The following is a 12,653-nucleotide window of genomic DNA, read 5'->3' on the forward strand; positions in this document are numbered from 1 at the left end:
TTAGCCTGCTTCATAAAGGGTTTGGTAGAAGCCAGGAGGCAGACAAAAAACCCCAAGGGAGACTAGACAGGCTGTAGCCATGCTGGTGTCCATAGTAACCATGCTGCCACAGCCGGAGACATGATGGCAAGGCTGTGATGGATAGGTTGGAAAGGGCCAACCACAGGCTAGAGCAATGGGGTATGGCTCAGCACGCAGCCCACATCAGAGTAGGGTGCCAGGTCTCCTTACCCTCCCGGTAGGAGGGGGGACCTGACACTTGGCCTAATGGCAGTTGACACAAGGATGCTGTAACATTTAGTCAGACCGTCAGTGAGAGGGAGGGTTGCTAACAATCTGGAGGGAAAAAATGTGTTCCTTTAAGTTGATTTGTGGAAATGGGCAGATGATGCTTTTATGGCCTGGAGGTAAATAACATCCACTGGTAAATAACTTCCCATTAAGCCTCTATTTAAGGGACAGGTTATTATTTTTTTCTCCAGCTTACTGGCAAGTCTAGTGGGAGGTGATCTTGTTTATGAAACATTTAGAATTGCTGCTCCTGTCTCTAGAGTACCAATTCCAAGATTGGGTAAATAAGTAATAAAACAATCTAATGTTTTACTGCGTCTTGGATCCTGAAAGTTCAAGAAGTTCAAGAATGTGACTTGAGCGGCACTGGACTTTATAGCCCTTTCTTTCCACGCTGCTTTCCTGCTCGAAAATAAAAACTCAGGACAAAGTCTTTTTGGCATAAAAGGGTTTAAAATCTTCTCTCCCCGTGCTGATCTTTCCTTTAGAAAACAGTTCCAGTGGCTGTATTTGGAAAACTGAAAACCCTTTTGAAATAATCATAGAATGATATATTGTCGAAGGCTCTCACGGCCGGAGAACGATGGTTGTTGTGGATTTTCCGGGCTGTATAGCCGTGGTCTTGGCATTGTAGTTCCTGACGTTTCGCCGGCAGCTGTGGCCCTAAGAGGGTGAGGGATGGCCACTGCAGGATCCGGCAGGCTATGAGCATCTCCTAGTGAACCTTCTTGCACACACTATCGCCCCCTGGAATAGAGAATGCACTCTTGGAATGTTGTGTATATTCAATATTCTGTGCTTTCCATATTCTAAATAGTCAAGTGTTGCTTGTGCAAAGACATGGGCCGATTCCAGACGGCGCCCTGCCTCGCGAAACGTCGCGCATCATCGCGCGTCGTTGCTCAGAAAATGTGAAATATCGCGTTTTCTTGCGCGACGTCGCGCAAAACTCGCGTGAGAAAACGCGATATATCGCGTTTTCTGCACAACGACGCGCGACGTTTCGCGAGGCAGGGCGCCGTCTGGAATCGGCCCTGGAATGGAATTACTGGATATGTAAAGGACCACAGCTTTATTGAATCAGTAAACTTTCTGCAACAAGATGAATATCAATGAATATCACTCTAGTACTGCAGGAAACTAAATGAGGTGGTTAGGTATCCTCAGTTCATTTCCTTCCACTGTCTAGGTAACATGGAGACCATGAACAGATGCCTGTCCTGTTCCTTGTTCTTTCTGCCCATACCCTTGCCCTATCTGAGTTACTATCCCCTGGGCCAGTAAGCTTTGAAGAGATGAGGTGGACATTACCCAATAGGGTAGTAAAAAGGGGACTCAGGTCATATCCTCTGTACTCTGTGTACCTATACAATACTTTCAAGGGTGCATATTCGGTATATCCTATTTCCATCCTATTGTTTTCATTCAAGTCCCCAAACTTGTTTCTTCTATCAATCAAGCCACAGAAACACTATGTGATATGGCCTCCTCTCATCAGTGAATCTTGAAGAGGAAGTCATGTGCCCAATCTGTCTGGATTACCTGATGGATCTGGTGACCCTGCAGTGTGGGCACAACTTCTGGGGTCTGCATCACTGAATACTGTCTGTGAAAGTGGGGGGGAACTGGGGGACTTGGAATTTCTCGTCTGCAAATGCCTAATCCAGAAAGATTTCAAATCCAACTGGCAGCTGGCAAATGTCATAGAAAAAATTACACCTTGGTCACCAGTGTTTAAACTGGTCCCTTAGTCCCTTTGGCATCAGTTTGATCTGCAGCAAATACCAGGGGATGTTCTTGACCTCTATGCCATGCAGAGTTTTAGCTGTCCATTTCCCCACATTAAGTCTTTATTCAAATGACAGAATACTTTCCCTTTGGTCAGCTGTGGGTTCTGGCTCAGTGGTAGAGCATCTGTTTTGCATGCAGAAGATTCCAAGTTCAATCCCAGGCCTCTCCAGTGGAAAGGACCAGATAGTAGGAGATGCAAGTGACTTCTGCGAAGACCCTGAAGAGCTACTACCAGTTTGAGTAGACAATACTGACCTTGATGGACCAATAGTTTCATTCAGTATAAGGGAGTTTCAGGTGTTCCTGTCATGTGGAGGCAACTGAGCAGCCGCTGCACTGTTCCTTATCTTTATTACACGTCCCGTGCATCCCACATACATTTTTTTACAAGGGCACAACTTACAGAGAGAAGGTACCCAGCCAAGGTTATTGGTCTGGGTAAGAGTAGAGCTATACGGAGGGACAGGCAGGAGGTGCTCAAGGGTACTGAAAGGGAACAGAAGGATAGGTTCTGTTTTGCTTTGGACTACACACCATTGACGAAACAGATTAGAAGTATAATTTGGAAATACTGGCCCCTAGTGGAAAATTTGCCAGGCTGTAAAGACAAACCCCTCATCGCACTACGCAGGACTCAGAGTATTAGAGATAAACTAGTACACACTGATATGATAGGAAAAACTGGGAATAGAGGACTACCGAAGGGACACTATAAATGTGGCAAATGCAATATGTGTGATTTTGTTATGTCACCACATCAAATGAAGGGCTTAGGATTGTATTGGAGGGAATTTTCCAATTGTAACAGCCAAAATGTGGTATATTTAATTATGTGCCCTTGTAAAAAAATGTATGTGGGATGCACGGGACGTGTAATAAAGATAAGGATACAGGAACATCGATCCAGATTACGAAGGAATGTGGAGGATGCACCGTTGGTAACGCATTTCAAGGCTATGGGACATACTGAAAATGACTTTGTGTATACTATACTATATAAGAGTCATCACAAAGATACAGCCATGTCACAATGGGACCTATTGCAACAGGAGGCATGGTGGACGTTTAAATTGCACACGATGGAACCAAAGGGTCTGAATAATTCATTTGACCTGGCAGCATTCTTATGAGACATTTTAGGAGCACTAGCACTTTAAGAGTTGTGAGGATCTTTAATATACTCTTGATTGATGTAATCTTTCACAGCTGTATGTTGGGAGAAGAATTTGCTAACGCCACTTCGTGAATTATAGCTTTGCACTTTGCACGTGAAAATCTTTTGACTGGAGGATTGTAAGTATGAGGACTGTTTTTTAAAAAAAAGTATTTTTATAAAAAAAGTATTTTCATAAAGATGGATTTTAATAGGTGTAGGAAATTATAATGCAAGAATTGGATGTGTTTTTACCTTACAGTAACTAATGAGAATTAACATCAATCAAATTGGTAATTGTGAGTATGAATATCCTAATGAATGTTTCAGGATCTCTGTATAATGACTGTGTATGTTTCATGTATATTTCATGCTTGTATCTTATAGGAGTAACTGCTTTGAGAAAGGGGAATCCGGAACGGGCACCTCTTGCTGGCGATCCCGTCAGCAGTTACATCTTTTGAATTTTCCTAGTGGGATGTGCAATAATATGTTTGGATATAAGGAATTATTGAATATTTGAATGAAATTAACATATGTATGTATGGAACACGTTGTTGTTATTTGCACTCTTGAATGATATTTAAAAGTTCTTTTGAATTGAGTTTGAGGATTCTGCATAATTACTTTAGTTAGTTGGGCACGGTTATTCGCATAGTTGCTGAGTCTTCATGGAGCGGCTAGATGAATACTTGTTGGGGATGCTTTAGGGCAGTGATGGCGAACCTATGACATGCATGCCACAGCTGGCACACAGAGCCCTCTCTGTGGGCACGCAAGCCAGGTTGCTGGATCGCTGGGTCCAGGGCTCATTTGGAGGGAGAACCCGCTGGAATGGTTCTGGCACCTCTGAACAGAGATCACGTGGGTTTTGGCCCTGCCCACGTGATTCCTTTTCAACTGCCTCCTGCTGCCTGTCTCTTTAGCAGGAAGCGGAGGCAGCAGCCAGCTTTCTAAAGGAGGTCAAGCTGCTTTGATTTAACTTGCTTTACTTTCATTCATGGAGAGAGGGAGGGAGAGAGAGCTTGCAAGCTAGGCTGCTGGTGTAAAGGAAGGCAAGCTGCTTTGATTTCACTTGCTTTATTTTCATTATGGCTCCTGAGTGAGTAAGTGAGTGAGAGAGATGTTAATTTGTTCGGACAACTGTATGAGTTGTTTTTTCTAAACTAAAACCTCAGTATTCAGGTTTAATTGCAGTGTTGGCACTTTGAAATAAGTAAGTTGGTTTTGTGTTGTAGTTTGGGCACTCGGGCTCAAAAAGGTTTGCCATCACTGCTTTAGGCTGTTCTTGCATTAGGCAGGGGGTTGGACTAGATGTTCTGTAAGACCCCTTCCAACTCTATGATTCTATGGTAACAGCGCCCATATTGCTTTTATTTCAGCTGAAGGAAAAATCTGCTGGGGGTGGAGGAATCTGCAGTAAATCTTATTTTCTTGCAGATAGTCAAATTTCTCTTCATTTAATGTGATTTCCCTCCTACCAGTTGTTGGGTTTAGAAGGCAAACAGAAAAGATACCAAATCTGGCATACAGATACTTAACACTGTAATAAGCAATCAAGAATGAATTATTACAGAATCATAGGGTCGGAAGGGACCTCTAGGGCCATCTAGTCCAACCCCACAGTTACCCAGAAGGACATCTGGAACAATCCTTCAATATAAGCACAAGAATGGTGTTGGAAACTTTTTAGGTTAGGAGAAAAAAGGGAAAGGCATAAAGAGAAATGTACCTTTCTGCAGGCAAATTCCAAAGAACAGAGAAGTCGGGGAAGCCAAATGAACAGAGTGAGCAGCACAGCCTTGTGGTTCTCACAGAACTTGCAACAAAAAATCTGTAATTACTTGTTAAGTGTAATTCAGCACTTGAATTGGTTGCCTAAGGATGTGGCAGGTTCCCTCCCACTGGCAATCTTCAAGGAGCAGTTGGACAAATACTTGTTGTGGGTGCTTTTGGCTGTTCCTGCATTGGATGGGCAGTTGGACTGCATGGTCTGTAAGGCCCCTTCCGACCCTATGATTCAGCAGGGGTGGCCAGCAGCTCTTCATTTTCCTCCTTAAATGAGGAGACTGTTTCTCAATCAAAACAAGGAGAGGTCCAGACACAAGGGCTTTTTCAAAAGGATTCCATTAAGCCACCTCTTGCCTCAGCAAGAGCCAGAAGTCTTCTGGGCATTGGTCTCCTTTTGTCCTCTTTTTATCTGCTGCACAGAGGAAACTGTGATTCAGAAAACTACGCAAACTTCTGGAAGACCAAGAGAAGCAGGTGCCCAGATGGAACAGCAGAGGAGGAGACTGCAAGCAAAAAGGATGAGCACCTGGCCAGAAACTCCCGTCTCTTGAAAGTCACATCCAGAACACGGAGAAATGTCTACAGCCAATTCCTGAACTCCTGCAGGTAAGACTGTGGCAGGAACAGCCCAGGCTAGCCTTTGGGGAAAGGCTGTCTCCACATCTGTGTTTCCCCTTCACCTAAAAAGGACCTGAAGGAACCCAGTTCTAGGCAGCTAGTCATCACATCTCTCACTTATTCTGATTGTTGTAATTTGAGTTTGTATTGAGTATGTCTTACTGTCCTTTCCTGGCCTTCAGGCATGTGTGATGAAGGGTGAATTGAATCTTGGCATAAAGAGATTTTAATCTCTTGGTTCTCTATAGAACTAGAGCTCTTTTCATTTATATATTTTGAATTGGGCTCTTGTGGGCACCATCATGTTTTACAATCATGATGCTTTTAAACAAGTTGGGTCTTGGTTCCCTCCAGCCACACTAGACGTGACATTTTAAAATGAAACTCATGTTCCCCACAGCCACACAGCAACATTGAGGATCTCAAATTACTGCAGGATCCTGATTTGGCTGGGAAATGTTGCATTTTATGGTTTGTAATGCTGAGGCTGTTTCTTTTTATTATTACTCATACTGATATTCGGCCTTGTGATTATTTGTAAGTTTTAAAATCGGGAGTACAATTTTGTAGATATATTTATTTACTTGCATTGTTTATTGTTCATCTTTCTCTCGGAGAGTCAAGGTGGATTACACCATGTAACCCAATGTTATTACTAAGATGAGACATCTAATAAGCAGTGCAATAGGACTGGGATTGCAGACATCTGAACAAAGTATTAGTATTAAACATGATGTGTTAAAAGCAGCAAATGGTATTACATAAGCAGAAATACAATGCGTTGAGAATAAGATAACAGAGAACACACATCGTACATAGTAGTAAAGTCCACAGATTTGATTCCTTCCTTGAAACATCTAAAGTAGAGATGCTGCATTAGGTTATCTTATTGTTAGTTGTTTCTTGGGTTAGGTATAGCCAAACATGTGTTGTCAAGACATTTTACCCCTTGCTGGGGACACAAGGTAACTTTCAGCACAATCCTACTCCATACTAAGACAACTGATTTCATTCATTTTAGACTGGAGTAACTCTGTTTAAGACTGCACTGTTAGCCAGTTAGCTAGTAGACTGACTGTTGCAATCAGTACTTTCCCCCCAATTTGGTTAATTAATGTCTCCTTCTTTCTTTCTGGTTTTTAAAAAAACATTTGCACTTTTGGCATCATTGAAACCTAGCCTAAAAAGCACTATTGGCTATCCATAATCTAAGAAGACATTCAGTTTATTTGTATTATTTATATTCTGTAGTGATTGCACAAAGAATTCATTAAAGCTGTGAGATCTCTGTTTACAAATTTTTTGCACATATTTCAACATAAGAATATGCTGAATTATTTGGGGAGGGGCCCCCAATGAAGACAGCACATCAAAATATATTTAGGCTTTTTTTTATAATTGATATGAGATAAGGTACATGTGATGAGTTCCAACATTTTGTGCTATTGCTATTTTTTAAGGGCATATATCTTATTGTTCCTTAAACAAAATGAAGTTTATTTTTAGTCTTTCCCTCCTCAACCTTTTTGGGCTCTTTCATGTACTAGCAGAACACACACGGTCCGGAGGATATTTATTTGCTTAGACATTTATACCTGCCATTTCTCTACAGTGGCAGCCCAAAGCAGCTAACAACATTATGATTCTCTCCGCCATTTTATTCTCACAGCAAGAGCCCTGTGAAGTAGGCTCAGCGAAAGTGACTGGCTCAAGGTGACCAGGCAAGCTTCCATGGCAGTGGAATTTGAACCTGGAACCTCACAGATTCTTGTCCAGCATAAAAACCACTATGACTTGCTGGCTTGTACCGTCAGGGAACTGAGGGGTCTCGCAAGCAGAGTCTGTGGCAGGCACCTGAGATCTGTCTTTTATCTGACTCTCTTCCATCTAAGATGCCAGAACCTTGGAAAGGTATCTGGATCCCATCCTTTCTTTCCCTTCATAATGCTGGAAAGGACCTGAAGAGATCATTAAGAACACAGCCCTTCAGGCTCCTGGGGAGAGAGTGTAGAACTCCAGAATGTCCAACATTTCACAGATGAAAATGGGGACACTTCTCTCTCTCTCAGTTGTAAATTTATTTAAACTATAAACAGTAAACATAAAAGATTAATAAAAAACCTAATGATCTAAAAAAACCAAACTAACAGCACACATATAAACATAAAAATATAACAGCAAAAGCAACTAATAATAATAAAAAGATACAAAATAGAAAGATGGGGGGGAAACCTAAACTACAAGTTGAGTTCCGATTTTCTCTGCAACAAATATATATCATTTTCAAAGTCTCGCTTAATTTATGTTAAAAATAAGAGCCCTTTTTCCTATTGTTCATAATTATTAATCCATAAATCCAGATATCATCAAATCATTGTTATCTATTTCATGTGAAAAGTCTATAAACAGTTTCCATTCAACCATTTTCTCTAATTAGTGAAGCAAGTTTTGCTATCGACACGAACTCCAAAACTCTTATTCACCGTTCCGTTCATTTTCACACAAAGGGTAATTGCCCGAGTTCTGTCTTCCCCTCCCATAAATAAGCTGTGTCACTAGTGCCCAGGATCCGTTGTTCTCTCCCCTACCCCTGCACAGAGTTCAAGATCTTCCTTGCTAATCTTCTCTGTATCGTTCCAATTTTAGTATATGTGCTGCCAAAGCAAGCACCCAAGATCTTCCTTAACTTAGGTTGCAAAAGCTTAATTCCAGGCTAACAGACTGCTGTGATGACTCTTGGGCTCCGCTGCAGCAAATATCAAACCATACATGATAAAAAGTTTGATTCTCCCTGAATGTGACTTTTTCTTTTAAACAGGGTGATGGAACCATACAATACAGGCAGAGACGTTACTAGCCTCAGGTATAATCAATCAATTCTGGAAAGGTTCCAGAGAGCTCACTGAGCAAGAAGTATACTCTTAAACACCCAGGCTGAAAATCAGGTACCAAAAGAGTACTTGGTTGTGCATTAAAAGTGATGAGAAAAAAGAATGATCTACTTGCTTTTGGGCTTCATGCCTTTTATTAGGCAGAGATGCTTTCCATGTAGGGAAAGCTTCAAAACAGATGCTGCCCCCTTCCATGACAGCAAACTCATTGGCTGCTTTCCTCCAGCCTCCCACATCCAAGTGTCTCCTCATTCCCGCCACCTTTCCCATTTGGACACCTCCAAGAGTCACGCTTCCCAGCCACCAGGTGAAGCAGAAGAGGAATGTTTCACTGGCATTTCTCAAAGGATCTACAGCTACAGATTGCAGAACTGGAGCCAACATAGACATTTTTCTCACTCTATTATTGTGATCCGTGGAACAGACTCATCAGGGAGGTCATGGAATCCCACCTGCGGGTTAGAATCCTCTACAGAGGTACCATTTTTGCTGATTTGGGGAAGGACCTACTGCTAGTGGGCATGTTTAAAGAGGCATCATGCCTCCTGCCTCTCTTTACTGTGAGGTGCAGCAGGAGAGTGAAATCAGATTGCTCAGCAGGGGAGAAGATGCCTTCTTTAGCTCAGCCAGCTTTAGATACCCTCCTCCCTTGCCTTCTCTCTTCCCTCCATCTCACCACCCCTCAAAACAGCCAGTCGCCCAGTGCTCTCAGAATACCTGCAATGCTGAGCCCTACCCGCCCACACAGCAAACGCATAACTCTAGCTTCTTCCATCACATCAACCCTTGCTGTGTGTGCTGGCAGCTCAATAAGCCATATCCTGCCACCTAGGAGTTAAAGGTGGAGCTCTGATCAAGAAAGGAAGACGACAGCAGGTCTAGAAAACATGTTGGAGCATCTGCACCTCTCCAAGTGTCAGAGCTTTCATTAAAAAATGAGCCAGCCTTTGCCACTTGAGCCAATATTGAACTGAAGGCACTCTCTGTGCTTAAGGAGAGGATGCTTTTATTTTCCAAGTGAGTGGGAAAGATTTTTATGGGGGAAAGAAAGAGAGAATTATTTTGTATTGAAACAGCCACACTACATACAAAATTGCGGCTTTTACTAACGAAAAAAGAGCAGACTGGCATATTTCTTAACGGGACTGAATTAACAACAGAGTATTGCAAAACAACATCTATAATAATGGTTGTTGGTTGTTGTGGGTTTTCCGGGCTGTATTGCCGTGGTCTTGGCATTGTAGTTCCTGACGTTTCGCCAGCAGCTGTGGCTGGCATCTTCAGAGGTGTAGCACCAAAAGACAGAGATCTCTCAGTGTCCGGCCATGAAAGCCTTCGACAATACATCAAACATCTATAATACTTTGTTAACACGTTTTCCTTCCACCCTTCCTCCAGGGAGCTCAGGGCAGCATACCTCCTTCTCCTGAGAGGGAGGTTATGCTGAGAATGAGCCAGTGAGCTTTATGGCCAAAGCCAGGCCTGAATCTGGGTGCAGCACTCTAACCACTACTTCATACTACTATGCTCTGCTGCCTAATAGGGCCCCATCGTGACACTGGTAATGAAGCTACAACACAGCTGCACTGTGTCTCTTTCAGTATGACAACATCTCTCTCACAGGGAAGCTAAGAATGGAGGAAGTACATAAGGTTGAGCCTCAGGGGCAGCAAGTACTGAAGAGAAAAGGCTTTAAACCGAGGCATAAAGCCACAGAGACGGCTGCAGGAAGCCTCAAGAACAGAATAATGAACATATTCTGGAAGCTATCACATTAGAAACACAATTCTCAGAAACAGAGGGGTTGCTTCACTCATCTAAGGCCGTACCTGTTGAGCTCTTCACTTCCTCGGAGCCTTGGACAAACATCTCATCCACTTCCTCCAGCCAGGAAATGAGCTCAGGTTTGCAGATCCAAGAGGCTTTATGAAAAACAAGGAATGCAAACTGACATCTTTGAGACTCTCCAGGTTAAAATCAGTTATTGTCCAGAGAACTTGAAGAGTAGAAATTTGGGAAAGAATGGTAATAAGCAGATAGGAACTCTCTGGCCACTTAAGCAACTTTAGACCATTTACCCACCAGCCCACTACTTGCTTACCCAGAGAGGCCAGATTCCCATAATTCTCCAGCATGACTTCCCTGTAAAGAGCTCTTTGGACAGGATCCAACAGAGCCCACTCCTCCGCCGAGAAATACACAGCCACCTCCTCAAAAGATACAGGGCCCGGGAAGAAGAGAGAAGCATTTGTTAACAACAGGTAAGCCCAGGCAGAGATTTTTTTATTTCCTTGCAATGCTTCAAGTGCTAAAAGGGAGTAGAGGTCATAGCCTACCTTGCCTTGCCATCTTGCACCAGCTGAAAGGCTCCCTTGAGAAAGAAAGGGGGACCCAATCCGTTCCTTGCTCTTCTCCATGATTTGATTTTGCATAAAATGCAAAATGTCTGTTTCTACTCCTCTATAAAAGAGGTAGTGATCTGCATCCTCAAAGCAGTAGCTTTCTGCTGCAAGTAAGAAAAAAGAATTGTGAGAGTAAGTAGGAAATCTTCCAGCGAAGTAAGGGAGGGAGACGCTGGAACTGGCATGGAATGGGAGGAGGAGGGCTTACCTGCGGCGGATGAAGCGGGAAAGCTCCGGAGGCGAGGCGGGGAAAGAAACAGATCGAAGCTCTGGATCCCCACGAGCGACCGCGCACACGCGGAGCAACAGAGCAACCGCTTGCTTCGCTGCAAGTGCGCCAAGACCCGGGATGGACACGCGACTGATGAGGGGCAGGACCCTCAAGGGACACGGGCGCAGGCATTGGGAGAAAACAGCACGAGGGCGGGACATGCAGCAGGGCCGCAGGAGGGGGCGTGTGAGGTGGGGGTCGTTGCTCAGCACTTCTGCGGCTGGGTCGCTGCTATCTATGCCCAGAAACTGAGAGCCAAGCTATAAGTGACGCCTGACACAGGTTGGACACTTGTCAGCTTCCCTCAAGTTTTGATGGGAAATGTAGGCATCCTGGTCTTGCAGCTGCAATGGAGAGCCAAGCTGCAAGACCAGGACGCCTACATTTCCCATCAAAACTTGAGGTAAGCTGACAAGTGTCCAACCTGTGTAAGGCGTCACTTGTAGCTTGGCTCTCAGAGCCAAGCTACAAGTGGCGAATTACACTTGCCTGGCAAGTGAACAGACTCACGTGTATTCCTGCCTTGTAGCTTGGCCCTAAATCGGGCTCCCTGGGCCGTGGAGTCATTGGCCCTGGGGGATTTGAAGGAGATGTAAAAGGGAACCGCTCCTTTTCCTCTCCCCTTTAGAAAAGCTGCTTTTGAAGCCCCGGTCAATAGCCGACGTGAAACGACACCCATTCTTGAATTCTGCGCTGTTGTGAATCATTCACGGAAATGTTTAAAATAGAACAATATTCCTTGATGTCTGGGTCCTGCCTTTATTTCTTAAAAGAAAAAAGGCCCTTGAAGCAAAAAGAAAAGGGAGCGCTGAGATAAAATCCATTAAAAAGTTTGATGCTAGAGTGCTTCTGTCTACTCCCCCCCCCCCCACCACCGAAGGAAGACGTGGGTTTTCATGGACGCTATAGGAATCTCCACCCACGAGCTGCGATTAACTGCTTTAGCCAAACTGGTGGATGGTCTCCAGTCCTCTCTTGAGCAACATTTATATTATACATAAATATTTCGCCCACAGTTTCTTGCATTTCATGGCCCCCTCAGACTGCTAGTCATTGTTTATTTTGTATGCCTTCTACTACACAAAAGTAGACTGCTGATTCTGAAGAAAACATGAAAGCTTATACTGGAATAAAATACTGTTGGTCTTCTCCATATAGGGTTGCCAGCCTTCAGGTGGTGGCTGCAGATCTCCTGGAATTACAACTGATCTCCAGGTGACAGAGTCAGTTCACCTGGAGAAAAGGGCTGCTTTGGAAGGTGGACTCTGTGGCATTATACCATTCTGAAGCCACTCCCTTCCCCAAACCCTGCTCTCTCCATGCTCCACCCCACCCCCCCAAATCTCCAGGAATTTCTCTGCCTGGACCTGGCAACCCTATTCCCATACCACGGCCTCCTGCTTCTTTGTTGCTCCTCTTGGATCTATCTGCAGCCTTCAAAACAG

The 12,653-nt window shown here is 43.8% G+C and overlaps 1 pseudogene; it reads right to left on the minus strand.

The window, feature by feature from the left end:
* Positions 1–8,255: 8,255 nt before the first annotated feature.
* On the minus strand, positions 8,256–8,314 carry LOC129329490 (U6 spliceosomal RNA; annotated as a pseudogene).
* Between the last annotated feature and the right edge of the window lie 4,339 nt (positions 8,315–12,653).

This window comes from Eublepharis macularius, chromosome 4, assembly GCF_028583425.1.
Source record: "Eublepharis macularius isolate TG4126 chromosome 4, MPM_Emac_v1.0, whole genome shotgun sequence".
Lineage (NCBI taxonomy): Eukaryota > Metazoa > Chordata > Lepidosauria > Squamata > Eublepharidae > Eublepharis > Eublepharis macularius.